General features: G+C 35.1%; 1 protein-coding gene across 1 annotated transcript in view; it reads left to right on the top strand.

Annotated features, from left to right (window-relative positions):
- The window catches only part of LOC136028416 (uncharacterized), a 128,218-nt gene that overhangs the window by 43,990 nt on the left and 67,357 nt on the right, over window positions 1-16,871 (top strand). The gene's annotated exons all lie outside the window — the stretch shown is intronic.

Below are 16,871 nucleotides of genomic sequence, written 5' to 3'. Positions count from 1 at the left end.
ACCTGAAGAAATCAGGGGAAGGTAAGCAGGAAGGGTGTGTGAAAGTACAGGATGGTTTGCTCCCAAACCCCCATTGCACTTCCTGGTTGAATGGCCTCGAAACAGAGATCAGCACCGCCGGTTTGGACCTTAAGGGTCTAGTGCCGTCTTACTTACTTAAATCACGTCTTACTACTAAAATCATGTCCGCACAAAGAAGGATTTATTTCGGCTGTCCAATCCCAAAATAATGTATCTGCATTCTAGAAATTTTACAGGAGAGCCCCAACAATTTTGCACGAAAGTCAGACTTACCGCGCTTGAAAAAAACTGGACTTACCGCACTTGTAACCAATTGTAAATAAATAGTACTTGCCAATCAGTTTCCATGCTCAGTTGTTCAGATACTAGTTATACCTAAAAAATCAAATTCTGGGACATCAACTACTTTGACAAGGTCTGAAATCGAGTCACACTCAGGCATTTTAGCAAAACTGCTTAAAAAAACAACAAAAAACTGCTTTCAAACTACTTCAAGGTAAACATTGATGATGGCGATGGCACAGATAATGAATGTGGTGAAAATTCAGGCTTGCAATTGGTCTTTCGTGTGCATTTTTTTTGGTATAGTAATTGTTCTGGAGCCTAACAGTCAGTACACAATAAAATTGAATTGCAATCTTGTGCGATTATAGGATATAAAGTAACTTTGTATATATCAATCGATTCAGCGGGAAAAGTTACGTAAGAAGCTATCCTTGATTCAAAACCGAGTATAGGTCCAGATAGACTGTTTTGGGACTGTACATCCTATTTAACTTGGGGAAATCTTGGCGATTTAAGTAGTCTAGTTTGCTTTAAGCTGGTAGGCCTACTGTGAAGAAAATTCACCTTTCATTACCCCTTCCCCTACGTTTAAAACTCTGAAAGAAATACGCAGCAGTTTGGGCCAAAGAAAGACATCAAATACCAGTTGGCGTCTGTGATTTGTCTATTTAATACTAACACCAGTTTCTTCTCTTATAAGTTTATCATACTCTTTGGACTGTATAATGAGAAATACCTGCTTGTTAGCAAGACTTCAGGTATCCGTTGGGTAACATCATACGATTATTTTCAGAGCTAAGAGTTGCGAGCATTATCCTGTGAAATAGATATATGTCTCTTCTAGAAGCAGTTTTCTATTAAGGTGAGTTTCCCAGGAGTGTGTTTTCCTTGGGGGGGGGGCAACTTTTTTGGGGTTCTGTTTCACTGAAAGCAAAGTTTCCTAAATACAATATAATTGAGTATAAGTTTATAATTTTCCAAAGGCAATTCTTTGTCGTTACAAATAATTTCTTCAGTTGAAGTTTACTGTCTGGAATGTCCTTATCAGTTCTCTACAAAGTGAGTTTGAGGAGTTGCCAATTTCAGAAACCATGCATACCATGTAATGACTTCTGCCAGGTTTAGTGGGATAAGCAGCGCTCCAAGATGCACACCAGGTTGCCGACAGTGTGGACCCTTAAATTGGTTGTCTACAAAGAAAGAAAATTGACACTTATGGACAAGATCGCATCCAAGGGGTGGTAGGGGGTTTGAACCCCCCTCCTCATCCGAAATGTTTGCCTGACTTATAAAAACGTAACAAAAATGAATGTAAAACAAGTCTTGATACACTTTGAAAGTTTTTTTTTGTAACCATCCCCCCTCTTCTCTGAAAAAAAAATCCTGGATACAGCCCTGCTAATGGAAAGAAAATCATTTTTAAAACTGGGGGAAAATTCAAAACTAAGAAGTGTTGCTTTTGTCCAGTAACGGTCAAAACAAGTGAACTGCCACGAGTATGTCGCCTGGGTTTCTGACAGAAAACGCTTAAGCGCGTTGAAGCGAAAACAATCAAGACATTTTTTTTCAAATTTCCTAAATGCCTATTCACAATAAGAACTTTATAAATACAGAGATTTAACTAGCACTAATCTAAGCTAATCAAATTTTTCATAAGATATTCTGATTGGCTACAAAATTAATGGAAAATTCTGATTGGCTCAAGTAGTCATAGCTAAATCTCGGTGATAGTAAAATGCGTCTGTGAATGAGCCTTAAGGCCTAGCGGAGGTCTAAGCATATTACTCCCTAGTCAATTCTTTTTCAGAGGCGGCAACTTGGTCAAAGACAAAGTTATCAGTTTTCTTCATCGCTTCAACTAAACAAACATGAGAAGGTTGAACTTAAGGGGTTTCTTACTCAAAATCAAGATTAGGTGCAGGTTATTCTTAGCAATTCTTTTTGTAATTATTTATACAATATAATTTTATATAATATATATATATATATATATATATATATATATATATATATATATATATATATATATATATATATATATATATATATATATATATATATATTAATTAACCGGCTTGGTACCTGCACCCTACATATTCTCTAGACTCTGTTTAAACCGGTTACAACTAACTAATACTTCACTGAATTGCTCTTGAACAGTCCGAGTGGTTAGTCCCTTGGTCTTATTTATGCATTCTCACGCGCTCCGATTACAGCTGCATCTATTCTTTGAGGGGAATTTTTGACTTCGGAACATAAATATGTAAAGTATTTGAAGGGACTGCAGTCAGCAAGTATTTATTATAGAAGTAAGTTTTTGATTGCTAAATAGAATATTTTTTGCTCTATTTTTTTTATACCCCACAACAACAGTGTCAAGTGCAGCAAGATGGAATGCAAACCCAAAATAGGTTTTATAGTTATTTTGGAATTATAAAAAAATAATTGTCGGCTTTAAGATTTGATTAGATCAAAATGTTCACCAGTTGTTTTTTAATCATTTAAAATAAAAACCACCAAAATCACTAATTCAGGAGCGCTAGGCAAATTCCAAATGTTTGACATGGGAGGCATAGGAAGATTCCTTGAGAGCCCGTCCTGCCAAAAAGTGACTCCTTTCAATGCCTATTGAAAAAAGAATAGCAACAATGCATTTTTGGTTGCGTACAGTAATGACAATAATAATTTTATCAAAAAGATACGCTGTTATGTTAAAGATCTTATGTTAAGATAACACTAGCATTAACATAATAACATGGAAAAATGAAGATATGATAAAATTTAGAGCAATTTGGGTACATCATGAAACGGGTTCTCTTGTTAATTTGGAAAATGAAATTAGGAAAGGTGACTTTATACTTGGATGTCCTTCAAGTTAATACAGCAGGCTGTACTGATATGCAAAAAAATTCTGGCCTGGACAGAATCTTCACCATCGATGCAAAAATAATGCAAGTTGATACTGCGGGATTTTTAATTTTATTAATGAAGTAAAACAAACTTAATCTCGACTCCCAGCCCTAAGTTCTACCCCCCTTCCTCCCAAAAAAGGGATTGCAGTTAGTTCTTGAGACAGAACTTAAATTAGACAAGAGCGAACATGATTTACAAGACAATATTTATAATCCCATCTTGGATTTACCGATTCGTGACACCCGAAATCAGGCCTATAAAATTTTCCCTTGGAGAGGCCCGAAGTTTACAAGGCATTTAGGTAGAACAGATAGACTTCAATGAAGCATAACACACATGACATCTGAAACAGGGAAAAAAATAATTGTTTTCTCCATTGGGTCTATGCTTACAGGACACGAAGACAAGGGGACCACAAGTGAAGATAAAAAGTTTTGAAAACAATTCGTTGTGTTGATTCATCTCGTCTAAAATAGGTATATTTATTTTCTTAGGTCACCTGGCAACTTGCTCGACATATAGACTGGGCAAAACAAACGTAAGAGGAGAAAATGTTTTGAAAAATTTAGGTTAGATTGATCAGTAACATCCCAAAATGAGCCAAACTCTGTCTTTTTTTTTTTTTTTTTTTTTTTTTTTTTTTTTTTTTTTTTTTTTTTTTATTGGTAAGGAACTTTCTTTATAAGTGGATTGGACCTAGGGTACTTGAATGAGGACAAAAAAAAATTAAAGAAAATTTTGGTTGTAAAAACATTTAAAATCATATTTTGAATAAAAGTAAAGAGCCATGTTAAAACCTAGTAGGAACAGGAATAAAATCATTTAATGATCCACACTTAGAACAAACAGAAAACAGTGAATGATTAAATAAAACTCAAACGAACACATATTAAAACGAGTAATCACAGCTAACGTAAAGAGAACTGATAATGCTACGGATGAGTAGGTGAATCCTAAAACGAACAGCAATTAAAATTAATAATCAGGTCAAACTCAAAACCGTCAGTTGTGTTATACTGAAGACAAAATATATTTAAAGGTCATATATATAGGTTCATATAAGTTTATTATTGCAAATTCACCAACAAATAAATAAATTAAACAACACTTTCGCGCTGAAGAAAACCTTTTCTTTACACAGTTTTTGTTTATAATTATGACATTAAAAAACAAAAAATTGCTTGGAATTCATTTCGGACATTAATCTCATAGTATCTAAGAAGATTAAGCCACTTTTATAAGTACTTTCCTGTAATGTTGATTGTTATCTTGATTTTACTTATTTTTTTGCACTTGTTACTGAAATAAAACCCCCAATGCTCAAAATACGTATCGGTTTCAGTAAAATGTAAATAACACGGGCAGTTTAGAGAGTTAGATCAGGGAGGGAGGTACTCACATTCTTAGTTGCTGTATCCTTTATTGGTAAACATTGCGTAGGCGTGTGATGTTAATTTTTTGTTGTTGATACTATGACAAAGAAAACAATGGTCTGAATACAGACTGTTCTACAATACAATACAAACCGAGCGGACCATTTGGTAGAAAAAAGTTCTCCACTGAAATATTTGCTTTTTCTTTCAATGTTTGTTCGCTTGCTAAGAATATTTCCAGGATTTTGCGCCATTTTGTTTTTCGTGAGGTTTTTCACAGTATGGACAGTATCGCCGTATGAATGACTGCAACCATTTCAAGTATTTCTAGTCCATAATATAGAGTAGCTGCCTTTCTTTTTAATTATGAAATTATTATTGAAATTTGAACTCTAATATTAACATGACGTTTATCTAAAGGGACATAATTACCGATATATCTGGAGTTATATTAGATAGTTTTGTCTGAAGTCATCCATCTTAGGCCTACTCTAATCAAGTTGAATTGAAGTACACATCAGATTCTATTTCAGTTGTTACGATTGACGTAGTTCAGCATTCATTTTACTTATATTTTTGGTCAGCGCTAAAATAACGCGGTCCTTCATTCCATTTTAATTTTGATGGGTCTTCAAACCGCAGATTTCAATGTGTAGCATTTTCTGTCGCGATTCAATGGTGATTCTCTCTTTTCCTTGTCTTCTAACTGCATATTTCGCTATGTCTTTTTTGTTTTCAGTTTAATTTGTGATTGTGTGACGCTTGTTGTTGCAAATGTTGTAGCCGCAGATTTTGTTTTGCTTCATTTTCATTAATCATTACCTCAGACTTTTTTCATGCCTTTTGCTTGAAGTTCGTCTTTGTTAGTCTAAAATTCGCTTCACCCAGGGAAGCTCGATACCGAGTCTTGAAAACGAAAACAATAGTGATTAGTAACCATTTGCAAAGGGGTTTAATCATACAAAATTGGAGATGGATTATATTAATTGTAAAATTTTCTAATTTTTTTTTTACTTTTTAGTGAAGCTGCTATAGGCCTATGCTGCACTGTACGTGGCGTTAGCAGTTTCAGTACACATCTTCCGTTTTAAATTGCTGCAGATTCGTCTCTTGGTCAATCTTGGAGGCCTTTGCTTTAGTTTGTTTTTTTCCTCGATGCCATTTGTATCGAGTCAGTGGTCATGGACAAGGTCGTATCCACGGGGGGTTGGGGGGCTTAACGCCCGCCCCGGTATTTTTGTCTGTCTCCTAAAAACGTAGCAAAACTACATATAAACAAATTTTCACTGCTTTTTTTAACTTTATTTTTTAAACCCCTCCTCCAAGCGAAAATCCTGATGTGGCGATGAAATATTAGGAATAGATTAATTTCAACTGAAATTTCGATTTTCCCCCGGGAATTGTTTAATAACAGTTCTAAGTAGGCTACTCGTTTGACTAAACATATTTCAAAATGTAGTCCTAGGATAAGTCTTAGTCCTAAATAGTCCTTGGATTGTCCTTGGTAGGCTACTGATTTGACTGATGTTACATCAAACAAATGGCTGCTCAAAAATGTGGTTCGATCCTGCTTTTTACTGTTATAATCAAAGAAAGATAAGGTGGCTAGGCCACGTTTTACAGATGAAGAATGATAGACTGCCGAAAGTCGTGTTTTTGACCATCCAGTTGTGGCAAAACGAAAAGCAGTTCGTTTCCGAATGGGGTGGAGAGATGTTATAACAAAGGATTTAAAGGAACTTGGGACTTCATGTGAGGGGGTAAAGATTTAAAATTAAAATAGAATGAGAAGGAGCGTTAGCACCTCTGATGGGCCCTGGTGGCTTGGTGCTCCAGTGAGTTGTTAGTAGTAGGAGTGTTTTTTTTGTAACAACAGAGATCGCGCTGTAGTTAGGTGCTGTTTTTACTGTTTTATTCTATTGAATTTATTTCAGCATATCAGAGAACCCTACTGTGAAAGTTTTAAAATCCTATCTACAAAAATGTGGAATTCTGTATTTTTTGCCAGAAGAAGGATCACGGATGCGTGGTTATTTATTGTGTTTTTTTTCCCAGGGATGATCGTGTCGAACCAATTGTCTTGAAGGATCGGGAGAAGGCTTATTTGAATGGAAATTAATAATTTATTGCGCCCTTTTTAAGTGACCAAAATATTGGAGGGCAAAGAGCCCCAACATCCCTTTTTCCGAAAGACACCCAATCAAAATTTTGAAATAACCATTTGGTTCAGCATAGTTTAACAGTTCAGCAAGTGTGACTCTAGGGGAAATTTGACCTCCGCAGCCCCTAAGGAGAGGGCTGTAAGTTCTTCAATTTGCTCACTATTTACATATAATATTTGTTTTGGGGAAATAAACGAAAATTATGCGGGGTGGGGGGGGAATTTTCCGTGAGGGGATTTTCCATTGGACAAATTTTCTGCAGAGAGAAATTCTCCGAGGGGATCTTCCAAGGGAGAATTTACATGTGGATTCTAATAAATAGGATGTTCCCTGGGTTTTCTGGTATGATTTGAATAAAACGGTCAGAAATTAAATATAAAAAATCAGGTTTCTCAACTTAAAGTAAGGAGGAACATTAAAACTTAAAACCAACAGAAATTATTCGTGTATAAGGGGGGCTGCCCCTTTTTCATCCCTCGCTCTTAACGCTAAAATTTGACTTTTTGTCCCAATTCTTTAAAAATGAGGGAAAATAAGGGCCGTTAAATTGGAATCAAAAGTATTTCGAGAGAACTAAAGACTTTAGCGTAAAAGACCGATGATTGAGGAGGGGGGAGCCCCCTAATATACGTAATGATTACTGTTTGTTTTAAGTTTTAATGCTGTTCCTTGCTTTCAGTTAAAAAAAAAAATTTTTTTTAGATTTAATACTCATAAGGAATGTTTTGCTCTAAATATTGTCACAAAAAAAAACAATAGGATTAAAGCACCTTCGTGCTAAAAATTTTTTTTTTTTTTTTTTTAGCACGAAGGTAGAACAGAGCTGTCTTTCTGTTTTTCTTTGGTTTGGTTATTAGTTTTTTAATTTGCTCTGGAGAATTGAAGCAAAAGAATGGCAACAAATCTCTGAGAACCTAATTTAGCAGAAAACATGAATTCTTAAATTTATATGTAAAGGGTAAATTGCAGTAGCCTACTGAAGGAAAAAGAAATGGGCTTTCCGGCGATAAAATCATTTAAGAAACGTTAGAAAAAAGAGCGAAATATAGTTATGAGGGTAGTGTCGCATATTTTGGAACTTAATCGATTTTTTTTAAGCTTCTTTAAGCTTAACTGGGGATTTTGCATTATATTGTTTTATTTTCATTAATATAAAGAGGATATCAAATGTTTAGATGTAGCCCTGAAGCTTGTATTTATTTTTTAGGCATGAAGCTAGGAATTTATTTCAGAAGCTATGCTAATTAAAAAAAAAATATGAAAATTTCGTAAAAATAAGGGAAATCGCGGGAAAAATCACTATATTTCAGGGGACACTGGTTTGATTATGTATACAAGCCGCATAAGCAGAAGTGTGTTTCGGGAGAGGTCTAAATCTTGGGATGGAATAAATAACAAAAAAGATATTTCTTGGCTAAAGTATAATCAAAAGCTATCTTTTCATTCGGAATTTGTCACATTTGAGGAGAAGCCAGCCCCATAAAATCCTCCTTCTGGCTACACAATTGCACTCGAAGTAGGGACGGTGGCACAAAGCGGCGTAAATCCCTCCTTTTGGCTACATAATTGCTCAGGAGGTAGGGTCGTTGGCACAAAGTGGCGAAATCTTTCTTTTTGGCTACATAATTACACAAGAAGTAGGTTCGATGGCACAAAACGACATAAATTCCTCCTTTTGGCAACCTAATTGCAAAAGAAGTTGCACCAAGCGGCGTAAATACCTCCTTCTGGCTACATAGTTGCACAGGATGTAGGGTCGGTATATATATATATATATATATATATTATATTTCGTTGCTGAGTTACTACTGGAGTCACCGTAACGACAAAACAACTATCCAATGAATCCACTATATTCCTTCATACACTTCAAACAAAATAGAAGAAGAATAAAAATAATTTAAGCGAAAATGACAAATAATAACTTAGAACCCAAAAATAAAAGTAACTCACGATCGCTTATTGTACCCAGTCTGTCTGTTTTGGTTTAAAGTTTTAATTTTGACTTCAAGTAGTTTTTGTTTGTCCCAGAAAGCTCTGATATGAAATGTTTGGAGTTTCCTGACCATGGTCAAGTATTTTTTTCTTTTTGTATGAGTTCGATTCTAGTTTTGCTTCCGATGCGTTCGATCCAAACTTTGGAGAGGGTTTCAGAATAGCCCTAAGCTGTGTGGCTCCAATAAGCTGTGAAGCTATCAAGTAGCGACGAGTCATTATGTAACCTGAGAGGTTTAGAATGCAATGAGTTTGCCGCCTTGCCAAATTTTTTTGTCTCTTTCTTACTCTCATAGTATCAACTGTATGGGTATCGGGTTACCGTAATTATGTGGTATACAAGAAATTCGACACGTCCCTTACGAAATAATCATTAACTGAACTGGAATTCTATGATGCTTGTAGGTACTATATTCGTAGACGAATATTCGGTTCCGCACATATACTATATTCGTACATGATTATTCTATCCTTAGCAGTGGTTCCGCATGATTCTGTGGTGCTCGTTGTTTCTGTATTCATAGACGAATATTCGGTTCCGCGCATTTACTATATTCATACATGAATGTTCTGTCCTTTGTAGTGGTTCCGCATGATTCTGTGGTCCTCGTAGTTTCTTTATTCATAGACGAATATTCGATTCCGCATATTTACTATATTCATAGATGAATATTCTATTCTTCGTGGTGGTTCCGCATGATTCTGTGGTGCTCGTAGTTTCTGTCTTCATAGACGAATATTCGGTTCCGTGTAATTCTACGGTGCTCGGAGTTGCTATATCATTGATGAATATTACATTTCATGTATTGTTTTTTCATGATTCTATGGTGCTCATAGTTGCCGTATTCATAGTCGAATTTTTGGTTCTGCATAATTCTATGGTGCTCGTAATTACTTTGCTCATAGACAAATACTTAGTTCCGCTTAATTCTATGGTGCTCTCAGTTGCCAAATTCATAGAAGAATATTAAGTTTCATATTGGCCCTGCATAATTCGATGGTGTAGTTCCGCGTAATTCTATGGTGCTCTCAGTTGCCAAATTCATAGAAGAATATTAAGTTTCATATTGGCCCTGCATAATTCGAGGGTGTAGTTCCGCGTAATTCTATGGTACTCTCAGTTGCCAAATTCATTAACGAATATTAAGTTTCTTATTGGCCGTGCATAATTCGATGTTACTATGTAGTAACATATAGTAGATGTAGTTACTATATGCAACGACTAGTATTCCGTTCCCCATATTAGTTTGCATTATTCTTTGGGAATCTTACTTACTATATCCATAGACTAATATTCGATTCTAAATATTGGATATACACTTAAATGACCCCCAAATTTTTTCAGTTCACATCGATTCTGCATCGAGGTAAGTGGATTATTCGAAAGCAATGATCTAAAGGAAGCTGAAACCCCCTAACCAGTGCTAATTTAATACGTATTACGCAAAAAAAGTTTTATAGAGACTCCACGTTGATAGATACTAATTAGTTAGGATAAGGCTAAAAGCAGATAAATGGTAAGTGGCCTATTTATATACAGTTCCGCAGGGATCTAAAATCGAAGCCTTCGGGAGTAAAACAGTCGCCTCTCGAAACTTCAAGGTACGTTAGTCACTACTTCAAAATGGTTAATAGATTCTCCTTTCAGGGTTGCAGTAATAGCAGCTGAAAGCGCGTATAAAAAAAGAAAAACGTTTAGTACAAAAATTCCTATTTTTTGTAGATTCGGGAATGATAACTATTATTTCGAATTAACCTCCATAGTAAAATTTTTATTGCGAAAAGAGTTTAGTATGAATTTCGTAAGGAAAGCCTGAAACCACCCAAAAATTGTGTAAAATAGAAATGAAAAGTGCACCTTTGGAATCAGCATGGCTGAAAACCCTTCTAAGAAAAATTACGACCCGAACGACAAGGCTGGAAGTCAAATTCCTCCGTGGTAACAAGAATTTAAGGCTATAAGTGTACCTCGCTGAATCATTCACACTGACTGCAGCAGTCTGAGAAAAGAGAGGTTACTTTTCTAATATTCCTGTGCCAGTGTGCTTTAATTTCATTGGTTTATAGGAACACGACGTATCTTCGTAAGCCAATCAGATTATTTCTTAAGTGTGTTTTAGAAAGGGAAGCAAGTAGCCCCCTCTCTTTATATATATATATATATATATATATATATATATATATATATATATATATATATATATATATTATGAAAAGAGAAATCACCAATGCAACAGCACAAACACATAAAAAAAATAATTGTAGGTTGTTAATATAATTAATGCAAATTATATGATGCAATTAATACATAATATACTGTAATTATTAATTATATTTGCATAATCATGTAAAATATCAAAGAAAATAATAATAATCAATTATCTAGTTCTCCTTTCCCTTATGATTTTGTTTTATATTCACCCCTAATGACACGGATAGGGTGATATCTGTGCTTCACCTTTAAATAAATGAGAAGCAGGATAAGAAGAAAAGATTACATTGCATTTGATTATTCAAAATCAGCGAACCTTACAAAGATGCTATTAAGATCTAATCTACAATTTTAAAAAGGAAGGTTTCCCACGATTCTTTGAAAAATAATTGCACTTGAAATAAACAATTCACATGTTTATCACTACTTACGACTCACGAGAAGTTGATTTCTTCTAGTTTGCAATTGGCATGTCTGTCCACGGAGTTATAGAAGGAAACATTCAAAGCTGGAGATACCACAGTTTGATGTTTGATCAAATCTACTCCCAAGCCCCCCCCCCCCCCCCGCGCATAAGTCGTTACGCACCGTATTAGTTACGTGCCATTGTAGTTGTGTCTCTGTGTCCCACCTGTGAATATAGATTGATATTTATATATATCAATCTATATATATATATATATATATATATATATATATATATATATATATATATATATATATATATATATATATATATATATATATTTAACTACGTAAAACTTGCGAATATACAACATTCTTCGCTGTCCCATTGTCTGTGCATATAATTAGATTTTCAGGTTTACCGACTCTTGAACATGCAACATATAATTGTCCATGGGAAAACAATCAGTATTCAGATCTATACCGCATTTTTCTAATGATTGCCATTGAGCTTTGTTGATGGTGATTGCAAATCGAACATTCCCTGTGTCCCCGTCGTCATTTATATATCCCCCCTGTGCCCCCCGCGTCTCCGTTGTAGTTGTGGCCCTGTGTCACGGTCGTCATTTGTGTCCCTGTGTCCCGGTCTGTAATTTCTCTTTGAGTGTCCCGGTCGTCATTTATATTCCCTGTGTACCGGTGTCCCTCTTCGGCACGCTTTCTTTTGTTACTTTCTCTTTTAGCCACAGGCCTCTTTTTACGTTGAAATAAACGTTTTTACGTATATATATATATATATATATATATATATATATATATATATATATATATATATATATATATATATATATATATATATATATATATATATATATATATGTATATATATATATATATACATATATATATATATATACGTAAAAACGTATATACAATTCTGAACAAAATAGCTCTCTTGAAATTTTGATCAGATTTTTTTGGGGAATGATAGTCTTAGGGGGAGCTTTGCCCTTCATTTCCTTTTGGCTGTTAAAAAGGGCACTAGAGCTTCTGACTTCTAATAAAATAAGCCCCCCTCCGATGCGAAGTTTATGCGGCCACCTGTTCCATAAAAACCATATATGACCTGTGGCATAACTTACCACTCTCTTCCTTGGGCTCTGGGGCGTTGTATTAACCCTGAAGACTTTGTTCTATGTTCTTTGGACCATTTTGAACAAAATGGTTATTTCGCAATTCCGATCGGATACGTTTGGCAAAAAGAGGATGTAAGGGGCGGGGGGCTAATTGCCCTCCATCACTTTTGACTTTTAAAAGGAAACTAGAAATGCATATTTGCAATCAAATGAATCTCCTCTAAAGTTCACACGACCACGATATGCCCCTAGGGCATAACTTATAACCCCTACCCTCAGACTCTGGAGGGCTGTGTCAACCCCAAAAGTCTTGTTATGTGATCTTTGGAATATTTGTTGTAATAAATGACTTATGTCGAAATTTTTTATCAGATACATAGATAATTTCGAAGACCACGCTGCCTTTTTATGACGGTAAATAAAACTTCAAATTGGGATAAATCCTTTTAATAGACAGTGATAATTCTAAAAAAAATACTGTTTATTTCGGTGACAGATGCAGTGACCGATCAACAGAAATACATATCCAATATTTACTCTGAATTATCGTTGTCTATTAAAAGGATTTATCCCTATTTAAACTTTTGTTTATTATCAGATGCATTTGAGGAAAATACAAAGTTTGGATGGGGGGGGGTAGCTGCCCTTAGATCACTTTGACTCTTACAAATAGCAGTAAAACTTCCTGATTTCCAATCCAATGAACCCCCTCCGAAGCGTATACGACCACCCTTTCTGTAGAAACCTTATATGCCCCCATGACATAACTTACAGCCATTGCCTTGGGCGCTCCGGGGGGTGTCATCCCCAGAGATCTAATTTCAGAACCTTTCAACTACGCTGAACAAAATGGCCATCTAAAAATTTTGATTGGATGGGTTTTGGGAAATAATGGGTGTGGGTGGAGGGGTCTGGTTGCTTTCCACTTGCTTCCGGCTTTGAATGTCCAATCGAATGAACCCTTTTCGAAGTTTCTAGGCAGACTCCTTTTATATGAAGTGTCCTGGTCTAAAACCAAAAAATAAATAAATAATACATGGTATTCACTTAGTTCTTGACTTAGGCAGCGCTATTGTGAAGCCTATGATGTCTTCTCATTTTTCTTTGAAAATTTCTTTCTGGGAGAGTTATTTTTTAATAATTTTAATAAGAAGGCAATCCGAATTTTTGGGAGGAGAAGGAAGGGGGGATATAAGAATAAAAAACATTTAGTTGTTAGCTGATTTATTGAAAATATTCCACATTTTCGCCTTTTAACCGAATTTTACCAGTGACAGATCAAGGACACCTGAATTTGCTGCGGCAGGCATCAGATGGGGAACTAGGCTATGTTTTCAGACGATCTCTTCTGAGTTAAGTTTTTTTGAACAATATACAGCAATATCACTAGTAGAGAGAACGGTTTGCGAACCTTTAAAGCAAAATTGTTAGACAAACGTCCGAAACCGAGTGTAGGAAACTGGCTGCAGTTACCAGTGATGGTGCTTTCATACTAAGCTATAGGATCTTTCACACCAGAAAAACTTAAGGCTTCACGTAACGTTATGTAGTCTTCCGGAGTGGATTATGGCCGTAATGTAGGTAGTTCCAAGCAGACTCGATCTCAACGTAGAATGTTATGTTATGCCAGCTTATGGATTTGTCAAAATAGTAAAAATAAAATGGAATTTCGGAGTGAGCAATAAATAAGCTTTGAAAATAAGTTGATAAAATTTTACTAGAAATTCTTTCATGCTTGGCCAGAGCTGGAATCTCCATTCAACATTTTTAGTTTTTGAATAGTTTGCTTCTAATGATTGTGATGGTTTTAAACGATGATTATGATGATTTTGTACATTTTGCTATAGCTTAGTGTCAAAAGACTTGTTTAAGTGCGAAAATTTATCCTTGACGTCATGTAACATAACCACTTAGATTAAAAATTACATGCTTAGAATGAAAACCGCTTAATTTGCATGTATGACTGATGTTTATGGAATTTTTCTTCCGGGATGGCCAATCGTAAAACATTATTCGGTACCAGCAATAAAAAAAGCAGTTTTGTGATAACTTGAGTAAGCACTGCTCAGATATTCAAGACGATTAGGGTTTTTGGTGGAGGGGGCTCGGGCCCTAAGATCCCCCGCCTACGTCCCTATATGAGACTTTATAACACTTGCATTTTTTTTTACCTAATTCTTCTGTGTTTCTGTTCGAGTGAGCAAGCCACAAGCAGTTCTCACTATCAGTGTGCACTTTGTTCAGTGTGCACTATCAGTTTTCAGTGTGCACTATCACGTTTTCAGTGTGCACTATAAGTTGTGCACAGTGTGCATTTTCTATTACCTAATTCTTCTGTGTTTCTGTTCGAGTGAGCAAGCCACAAGCAGTCGTCACTATCAGTGTGCACTTTATTCAGTGTGCACTATCAGTTTTCAGTGTGCACTATCACGTTTTCAGTGTGCACTATCAGTGTGCACTATCAGTTGTGCACAGTGTGCATTTTCTATTACCTAATTCTTCTGTGTTTCTGTTCGAGTGAGCAAGCCACAAGCAGTCGTCACTATCAGTGTGCACTTTGTTCAGTGTGCACTATCAGTTTTTAGTGTGCACTATCACGTTTTCAGTGTGCACTATCAGTGTGCACTATCAGTTGTGCACAGTGTACATTTTCTATTACCTAATTCTTCTGTGTTTCTCTTCGAGTGAGCAAGCCACAAGCAGTCGTCACTATCAGTGTGCACTATCAGTTTTCAGTGTGCACTATCACGTTTTCAGTGTGCACTATCAGTGTGCACTATCAGTTGTGCACAGTGTGCATTTTCTATTACCTAATTCTTCTGTGTTTCTGTTCGAGTGAGCAAGCCACAAGCAGTCGTCACTATCAGTGTGCACTTTGTTCAGTGTGCACTATCAGTTTTCAGTGTGCACTATCACGTTTTCAGTGTGCACTATCAGTTGTGCACAGTGTGCATTTTCTATTACCTAATTCTTCTGTGTTTCTGTTCGAGTGAGCAAGCCACGAGCAGTTCTCACTATCAGTGTGCACATATATGTTCTCCTCAGAAAACTATTTTTACGGCGATTACACGCACAGATTCGTCTAGTGTTAAAATTCTGACATATTTAATGATTGATTAGAAACAGCCTTTTGCCGACGCCTTGTCTTGGCAACCGTGACCAAAGATCAGATGTCATAGTTTTGAGAAACCGTGAAATTTATTCTTCTTTTCTAAATAGGCTTACTTAATGGCATAGAAGTCATAGATTTAAAAATAAATTCCTGTATGAAAATACTATATTTTTTTCTTGGATATCCTCAATCTTTGACACTGCCGATTTTTTGTACGATCAAATCTAAGTTTTTATTTATTTTAAAATATCTACTAAAAACAACTAATAATAATGGAAATTTCGGATGAAATAAACTTATCACGTTTTAGAGCAGTTGCGCCAAGTTGTGATAATGTTGGAGCAGAATTATATTTTCTAGAATTTAGGGGGCATTTTTTCGAATGAAAATACCATCAAAGAGTATTCTTCAATGAAAATACCAAAAAAAGTATTTTTTTTTAATCTAGAGGAGGGCAATGCTCTCTAAGCCCTCAATTGGTGCTCGTGTCAGAGAGCGGTGTCGATTTCAACCTCAATTCCATGCCAAGGCCGCTAGAATGTAATTGGTTATTTTCTTAAAGCAGCGGAATTAGAAATATGGAATATATGTATCGGCTAATTTATCTAAATTAAACGAAAATATTACGTAATAAAACCAGCACATATATATATATATATATATATATATATATATATATATATATATATATATATATATATATATATATATATATATATATATATATATATATATATATATATATATTTGTATATATATATAATTTGTAATATATGACTGTCTTATATCATGATTTATAAATTGTGAATGTATATTTAGTGATCTGTAAATAATTGGTCTTATCATTTTCTTCTTTTTTCAAAAACTAATTGGTTTGTCTTTTTTTTTTTTTTTTTTTTTTTTTTTTTTTTTTTTTTTTTTTTTTTTTTTTTGAATTTCAACTAGACACTGAACATAGGGCGCGATTATCTGTTTGAAATACTTGTCTTGTTGTTCATTTTTATATTATCTTCATCCAGGATTTTTCTTCGAGGGGAGGGGAGTACAAATGGATTTTTTTGGGTGGGGTGGGGGTTACAAAAATACTTCGAAAAACGCATAAAAATATGTTTATACTCATTTTTGTTACGTTTTTACGAGTCGGACAAATTTTTAGGGGGGGTGTTTCAACCCCCCTGGATACTACCTGGCTTTATATTTTTTTCATTATGTCTCTAAAATCACGATGAATCAAAGTTACCCCACCTTAGAGAGAGG

Source organism: Artemia franciscana, chromosome 6, assembly GCF_032884065.1.
Source record: "Artemia franciscana chromosome 6, ASM3288406v1, whole genome shotgun sequence".
NCBI classification, from domain to species: Eukaryota; Metazoa; Arthropoda; class Branchiopoda; order Anostraca; family Artemiidae; genus Artemia; species Artemia franciscana.
The sequence above is the reverse complement of the archived record's forward strand: the minus strand, read 5'-3'. Positions and strand labels throughout refer to the sequence as shown.